Raw genomic sequence first — 8,713 nt, 5'->3', positions numbered from 1 at the left:
CATGCCTGGACCTAAGCTTCTCTTTCCCTGACACTTTCTCTACACCAGGCTGACCTTGAACTCAGATCTGCTTGCTTCTGTCTCCTGAATTAAAGGCATGTTTGCATTTCAGCTGGATCACACAGACCTAGAAGGTCTTTGGGTGTGATCTATTGCCAGAACAGCCATGTTCTGAATTAAAATTCCTTCACAGGTAAAAGCCAGAGAGACAGGATGTTTGATGTGAATCTCAGAAGCTGCACGCACTAAACCCTAAACATGAGCTGACATGTTCACATGCATGGAGAAAGTTCCCAAGGCCTCAAGCCTACTCAAGAACCACAGGCAACTAAGAATGGGAGAAACAGCCTTCCCCAGGGAAAAGCACTCCAAATTGGTTATCCAGGAACCAGCGGTCAGCCCTGAAAACACACACAGACAAGTAGCGTTATGCAGACTGAGAAAAGGGGCCATGAACTTTAAGGAGAGCAAGGAAGCATATGTGGGGGACCTTGGAGGGAAGAAATTGAAGGGAGAAATGATACAATGATGTCATAATCGAAAAAAATATATAACATCTTGCCATATGGTCCAAGCTAGCCTACAGCTGGCTGTGCAGCCCAGGCTAACTTAACATTTTTGATCTTTCTGTCTCAACCTCTTGAATGTTGGGGTTACAGGCATGTTCCCCCCTCCCCCATACACACCTAGCTTCCCAGTAGCCTTTCACTTGTTTTCTGCAAGTCTCTGGAAGGTTTAGCAGGCTACCTTCCCATGCCAGATCCGATCTGAGCTCCGAGTGGTTTCTGTTTGGTGACCTTCCTTCTGCTTGTACCACGTGCTCTTTGAGCAGAGGCCACATCTGTCTTGGTCACTGTTGTCTCCCTAGTTACATGGCACAAGACAGGCTTTTACTATGTGTGTATTCCTCGACCTTGTTACATAAATCACGGGGGAAGGATGCTCAAGGGCTCTTCCTTTAGGCACCTGATGTGCGTTCTGCTGGAAGCCAGAGCCGAGCATGGGATTCAGTGCAGGCCACGGGGGTCAGTATTTTCAGAAGTGGAGAAAGATGAGATGGTGGGTCCACAAGGAAGGTTTTGTCCTGCAGCCATTTGGGAGCTTCCAGCAATCCTCAAATCACACTATGCAGTTACTACTGCTGCCTTTCCCCCTAGGATCAAAGGCGGGAGTGAGCCAGGAGCAAGTAGAGATGAACCAGATACATCCTGGCTCAGCGCATCACTGGCTGCGAGACCTAAAGGAAGTTCTTTCCCTGTTCTTCTGTATCATGGCAAGTATTCCAATGTGAGATCATCTTCCTGTATGTGTGTGTGTCTGTGTGTGTGTGTGTCCTGTATGTGTGTGTGTCTGTGTGTGTGTGTGTGTGTGTGTGTGTGTGTGTGTGTGTGTCTCACTACTCTTTACCATTTTCAGATGAAAAAAAAAAAAAGTTTTTTCCCATTGTGGAATTGAGATTAACTCAGATTGCTGTCATGTCCTCCACAATGAAACCTGATCAGAATCCCATCTTTCCCCTTCCTCTCCTGCCTCGCCTCCCTCTGCTCCCTTCTTCTTCCCATCCCTCTCTTCTTCCCTCTCTCCCTTCTTCCCATCCCTCCCTTCTTCCCATCCCTCCCTTCTTCCCTCTCTCCTTCATTTCATTCTTTCTTCCTCCCATGAATTCAACTCCAATGCTCTTGGGTAAGCAAGGTAGATGTTGTGGTTGGGGTTTAGAGGCTGGGGTACCAACAACGCCGTGCTCCAGCGTGAGCTGGTGAGTGGGCCTTGTGCATGGTCGGCCTGGCCCCTGGGCCCTGGGGCTGTAATGGGAGAAGCGGGACACCCTCATGGAGGGGCAGCTTGGCATGTTGTCTTGGCACCCAAGTGAAGTGAGAAAGATGAACTTTTGGTGAAAGGGGGCTAGAGCTTGAGGCTAGAGACATTTCCACTGAGCTGTCTTATGGCTGGACACTGTGGAACTCTGAACAGTTTGATGTTTTGTTGTTGTTGTCTGGTTGGTTTTAAAAATGGGTCTGGCCGAGCAAGGTGGCACACTGCTTTAATCCCAGCACTCGGACCAGCCTGGTCTACAAAATGAGTTCCAGGATAGCCAGGGCTTCACACAGAGAAACCCTGTCTCAAAAAACAAAAAACAAAAAAAGATAGATAGCTAGATAGATAGATAGATAGATAGATAGATAGATAGATATACAGGCAAGACAGACAGATGAAAATGGGCCTCACTATAGTCTGGGCTGGCCTAGAACGCCAGATCCTCCTGTCTCTTCCTTCAGAGGCTGGTGTTACAGACATTTACCTCTACATCCTGTTTCAGTTTGAGGATTCTATATCCAGACATGGCACCCAAAGCTGGGGAGGTTGGTGTTTTAAGGTAAAGGTAAAGAGCACTTTCTTTTAATCCCATTTGATCTGACAGTTTGATAGACGGCTTTGCAAACACCTGCATGGAGTCTTTCTTTTGCTCCCTGACTAGGCAGGCTCCTACAATGGAGAGGGCAGGCTTGTTAAAAACCCCTTCTCTTCATGTTATAAAAACAGAAATTGAGCAAGTAGAGCTTTAAAAGCCCTTCGGGCCTCGCCGTGCCTTTCACCATGATCTCTTAAAACTGCTGGTAAACATTTCATAAGCCAATTGGCATGGGGCTAATTCAGCTCTGGGAACAGCTAGCTTCTGCCAAGTAGCCATCTCAGAGCCAAAAGTCAGGACTGGAGATGGCCTGACCTGATTTGAGGGCCACGAGTTCCTTCCATGTTTCAGAACGGACACGTCACTGGCTCAACTCTGCGCAGACTGAGCCTCGTGGTCTTTGTGTGTGACCTTCCACATGACTCACCTTGCTCTACAGAAACCAAGCTGTCGAATTCAATAGACCAATGGTTGGCTCTTCAGGAAGTTGGCCAAAGTTGGTGTTTTTCTGAAAGGTGAATCTGAAACTACCCTGACTTCTCTCTGTCCTTCCATTTCTTCTGTTCCTGCCTTCTTCCTTCCCTCTAGCCAGGCAGGTACAGGAAAACCAAACCAAAATTAAACAAAAAGCAATAAATGGAAGTTTCTTCCATCCTGGGGTGGGTGAAGAGAAGAAATTAGTTATATGAAGGAAGTGGATTAATGGAGCCAGACTGTTGCTGCTATCTCATTTCTAAGAGGGTCTGTGTCCCTTCTCAAGCCCAGAAACTTCTTCAAATTCTCTCTTCATCATTGATACCCAAGCTGAGTGGACAATCCTTTGATCTTTGAACTCGAGGAAGGGGCTCTCTCTCTCTGCATGAAGAAGGAAAAGTACAAACTGTCATGTGAAGATGTTTTATTCATGAGAAACAGCAGGAAAACAGAGCACTGTGGAGAAAGAGGGATGGGTCACACCCACCCCCAGCCCTATCTCCATCCTCATAACCCGCTCCAGCAGTTGGATTACAGAGAACTGACCCCAGAGCTTTTGGCTGTGGCTAAGCCTGACTCAGTTTTAAAGACGATTGCCGTTAACAGCAAGACTGAAAAATAGTCACACAGAAAGAGTCCTTTCCAATTCAGAGATACTAGTATTCTGCTATTATGAGAGTTTGGGAGTACGAGTGCTCAGCTGACACGGGTAGGATTCCAGCATTCTCGGTCCCTGTTGAAATTCTGACACAGCCTAGCCTACTGAGGTTGCACCGGACACATCTTACCTTGATCTTATGTTAGTTGTGATCACACAGGTTACAAATACAGGTTTTTTTAAAAAGCTGTTTTCTTTGGCTGCATACAAAGGATTGGAAAGCAGAACTTTCACAGGCATAAGAAGAAGATTGGTCAACACTCTAAGTGACTCACTTAATACTGGGCTGGTGAAAAAGAGCTACTATAGACACCCAAGGTCAAAGATAACTGGAGAAACACCTCAGAGTGTTAGAGCGAGGGAGGGGTGACAGGGCCAGGGTCTGGGCACAGCAGCAGATCAGAGCGGAGTGAGTACAAAGAGCTCTGACAGAAGCCCACATCTCACAGCATCTGATGGGGGCTCTGGGGGTGCAGCTCCCTCAGCTGCTCCAGCTGCAGCTCTGCCCCCTCCCTGAGCCAGCCTGTCCCCACTGAGTCTCAGGGCTTGCACCAGCTTCAGGGACCCTCATCCTTAGCATGCCTCAGTGTCCCCAGGACTTTCATTTCTCCCTCGTAGTCCAGTGGCTGAGGGAAATGTCTGCCTCACCTTCAACACTGGTCCTCATCCTGAGAGAGAAAAGGCCCAAGTCCTGCACCTTCCCTCTGGCTTTCCTGGAAACCAACTCCACAGTTGTCAAAGGAGTGCTCTGTGAACTCTGGAAAGGAAGCCAACACTGCAGTTTTATGCAAATGTATTCATAAGGGCCTCTTCTCCCTGCCTCACTCCCTGGCCCTAAGCTGGATGCAAATGAAATTTGCCCAGGAAGGAGGTCAAATCATCCTTGCAGGAAGGCAAAGCCTGGCCTGTGCTTCTCCCCAGGGAAGGAGCATCACTCTGAGGGGCTCTGCACGCCCACCTCCCAGGAGATGTTGATCCCAAACTCAGGCTGCACACCTGTGTCCAGGTGGCCTGGTGCTTCAGGGACAACAGAGACTCCTGCATGTCTTTGTGTCTGTCCCATGATGACCTTGAACCTGGGAGGAGTGAGGGGGAGGGTGTCACACAGGGCATGAACCAGCCAATCGAGAGGTTTCCGTGGAAGTTCCCATAGCTTTCTGATCCTGTCCTTGTAGATGATGGCATTAGGTGGGTCTCTGCATATCCTATGGGAATAGGATCCTACTCTCTGTAGACCTGGAATGAAGTGTGGGCACATGCTTCCCACAAAGCCCTGCGGCAGAATCCACCTTCCTGCTCCTGCATGAGCTGGGATCTGAGTTTATATGGTTGACATTAAAATAGCAGCTCAGCAGCCACCGATGGCTGTAATGTCAAGTCTCTGCCAACACTCTCTCTCTCTGGGATCTACCCTCTCCACAATGTCCCTAAGTCCAAGAACAGCTGAGCCACTTCTGTGAGCTTAACTTTTGTTTGTTTGTTTAGGTTTGTTGTTTGTTTGTTTGCCTTCCCCCAACAGGGTATCCCTGGCTGGCTGTGCTGGAACTCGATCCATAGACCAGGTTGGCCTCGAACTCAGTCCCACCTATCTCTGTCTCCTGAGTGCTGGGATTAAAGGCTTGGGCCACCACTGCCTGGCTGTCAGCTTCACTTTATGTAATAATGTCAGCCCCAGCTCACAATGCGGCTTTAGAAACTCACTATGTACATTACAAAGCTTAAAGCACATACCACTGGGTTGCCCTTCACTATTAGGGAGAGGGGGAGTCACTCTATACTGGAGATATTAAGTCAGCAGCCTCCGTGTCCCAAACTGCTTCCTACTTGATGCCCTTTGCTAAGGCAGACCCTCGGGAGATGGCTACACAGACAGAGCTTTGGAAATGAGAATGTGGCACAAAGGAAACAAGCAGCAGAATGTCAGAGCAAGCTCCACGGATTGGGCAGATTCTAAATACTGCGTGAAATGATTATTGGGCCAAGGAGTTAGGGAAGAGGACTCGGGGAAAGGCTGCTTCGCTCTGTTTCTGTCCCGCTGGCATCAGTGAACAGCAAGCGGCCCTTCCAATTTAGCCAAGACAGAACATATTTGAACATATTTTAAATTAGGTGGCTGTGTGTGGATTGTTTTGGGGTGGGGGCTGGTGGGTGGTTTATGAGTGAAGATGTCCTCAGAGACGCGTCTCAACCTCCAGGGGTTGTGAGCCACCCGACATGGGTGCTGAGAACCGAACCTGAGTCCTCTGCCAAAGCTGTGCATGCTCTGAACTGCAGAGCCATCTCTCCAGACAGCTTCTTCCTTTACGTCTTTCACTCAACTACGGTTTACCCTGTGCCAGCAGCTGTCTAGGAAGTCTGGAAGAAATGAAGGCAGAAAAGAAGGGCAACACCTTCCACAGAGTATCTGAGAGTTTAGCAGAGGAAGTAAGATGCATCCTGTGAGCTTCTAGTGTGAGACTGTGAGCCAGGCTGCAAGTGGCATGCAGAGCTTTCCTGGTGTGACAGGCGTTATGTGGGCAGCTGGCCTTGAACTGAGTGTGGACAGGAGGACATTACAGTCACAGAAAATCACAGAGAGGGGCTGGAGAGGGCTCGGCAGTTAAGAACAATGGCTGCTCTTTCACAGGACTCGGGTTCTCCCTAGCACCCACATGACAGCTCACAGCCATCTGTAACTCCAGTTCCCCCTTCTAGCCTCCCCTCCATGGCCATTGCACACAAGTGGTACATAGGCATACACTCGGGCGCACACGTGCGCACACACACACACACACACACACCTAAAACAATAAATACATCTTAACAAACAAACTATAAAGTCGAAGGCCCTCCTCTGTGAGGTCTTCCCTGACTCTTCCCCCCATTTGTCATGACGTGGACTCCCCACCCTTTCTGATTTCCGGAACAATGTGATTTGTACAGTTTTGTCGTAACAATTATGTTGTGTAACTGTTAGCAAGGTCGCCTCCCAGGTAAACTATAACTCCTTTGGGGCAGAAGTCCTGCCTGCCCTTTCATGTTTATTTCCCTGACATTTAGGAGTGCTCCTGACAGGGATACCTGCTCAGTGAATTCTTGAGGGAGAGAAATCAAGTACAGCATGCCTTCAGGGACCAGCAGGTATTACAGTTTGGCAGGGATAAAAGATTCATGAAGTGGGGCAGTGGGAATTAAAGCTACAGAAGTAGGGCGGTGGGGAGGTGTGACAGTATCAAGTGTTGGTGGAAAAGTAGGGCAGCGGAAACTTGTCCAGCATCGGTAAGGCTCCAAGTTCTCACACAGCTGCCTTCGAGAACAATTTTATCAGTGTCTCATAAATCACTCGGGTCCCATGCGCCAGGTCCCAGTTCTTGTGAAACGCCTGTGTGGACACACAAGAGAGATGCAGAATATTCATAAGCCAGGTGTGATGGCGCACACCTTTTATCCCAGCACTCTGGAGGCAGAGGCAGGTGGATCTCTGCGAGTTCAAGTCCAGCCTGGTCTACACAGAGAGTTCCAAGATAGTCAAGGCTACAAGACAGAGAAACCCTATCTCAAACAGGCAAGCAAGCAAGCAAACAAACAAAAAACAAAAACAAAAAGCAAAACATTCATAGCAAAACCTGGAAATATCCTGTGTCCATCAACAGAGAATAGGATGAGTAACCATACGTACCTGTGCCACTGTGGAAGAGATATAAACACAAGCTCAGGACTTGTAGGAAGAGCCCATGTTATCTTTTGTGTAAGGATTAATCCACACTATGGTTAGGAAGCTCTGGCTCTTTATTCCATTTATTCCAACATTCTAGCTGCATTTCCTGTTGGCATCATGTTCATTAAAAATATTTTAAAGGGTGTGTGTGTGTGTGTGTGTGTGTGTGTGTGTGTATTGGTCTGAGTGTGGGTATTCATAGTGACAGGATGATGTTGGATCCCCTGAAGCTGGAGTTACAGATGGTTGTGAGCCACCTGATATGGATGCTGGCAATAGAACGCAGCACAGGCCAGTTTAGCGCAGCACAGGCCAGTTAGCGCAGCACAAGCCAGCTGATCTGTCCAGTCCTTTGACGGCATTCTTTATAAGGAGGCTTTTCCTTCCTTCCCTGCTCCTTCAGTCATGTCTAAACATCAGGGCCAGCACATGCAACCTTGCATGGTTTTTTTTCTCTCTCTCTCTCTCTAGGTTATAGTGTGTTGTTACCCATTGGTTCTGTCCTATTCTCACTATTGTTTTACTAAAGCTTGATAGACAAAGAATGACTAAAATATTTTCATTAGATGAAAAGAGACTAAATAAACAAAGATTATGGGATGGTGAAATAGTCGATGAAGTGCTTATGTTAAAAGCATGAGGACCCCTCACTGCAGCCTCAGTCTGTTGGTGTCCATGGTCCTTGCGTGTCTACCACCAAGGGCCATGCAGATGTCTGTGCTCTTGGTTTGCTGCCTGACGGGCCAAGCTGCCACTGAGGACCATGTCTGGGTCCATAGTCCTACTATAGCTGGCATCTGTGGCCTCGTGTTTCCACGGAAGGCCATGTGGATTCTCATGGTCTGTGCTGCAGCTTGAAGCCACGTTGACGTCTGTGGGCCATGCTGCAGCTGGGGCCAAGTTGATGTGAGTGGCCTGAGCTACCGCCTGAGGCCATGGTGATGTCCATGACCTGGGCTGCCTCTGATGGCTTTGTCTGGCTCCATGGGCTACTCCAGCCAGGGGCCGTGTTTATGGCCTGTGCTGTGACCAGAAACCACGTGGAAACCAATGATCCGTGCTTCTGCTGATTTAAAGAGCAAGGGAGCTACTTTTGCAGTGATATTGATGGTTGCAGATGCACAGTTGAGAAAGAGGGAAATCGAAGGCTTCTGTGGCGAGCCCTATTCCCACTCTACACCACCCCCAAGATGGTAGGAGCCTAAACAGAAAACCATCAAAGAGAGCTCTTTTAAAAAGTGTGAGAAGGATGCTCAAGTGTCGCTCTCCACAGCTGACTGCTTGATGGCTTCTGGCCAGGCTGGGAGAGGAGAAAGATTCCATTTTACTTAAGGGGCAGGCCACTGAGAGTCTGACTATGCTCCAGTAAGTATACAGGGAATACAATGTGGATTTCGTTGTTGTTCTTGGTTTGTTTTTGTTTTTGTTTTGGAGAGGGAGGTCACAAGGGTTGGGGCAGGCATGGAAGGAATAG

General features: G+C 48.4%; 1 long non-coding RNA gene across 1 annotated transcript; it reads right to left on the bottom strand.

Moving 5' to 3' along the window:
- Positions 1-2,473: 2,473 nt before the first annotated feature.
- Positions 2,474-7,257, bottom strand: LOC127190096 (uncharacterized). The gene is made up of 3 exons (XR_007830685.1): positions 7,201-7,257; positions 4,191-4,299; positions 2,474-3,263 (listed from the first exon to the last, which is right to left on the bottom strand). It is a non-coding gene; the product is annotated as an uncharacterized LOC127190096 (long non-coding RNA).
- Between the last annotated feature and the right edge of the window lie 1,456 nt (positions 7,258-8,713).

This window comes from Acomys russatus, chromosome 5, assembly GCF_903995435.1.
Source record: "Acomys russatus chromosome 5, mAcoRus1.1, whole genome shotgun sequence".
Lineage (NCBI taxonomy): Eukaryota > Metazoa > Chordata > Mammalia > Rodentia > Muridae > Acomys > Acomys russatus.
This window is presented reverse-complemented; position numbering and strand designations above follow the sequence as displayed.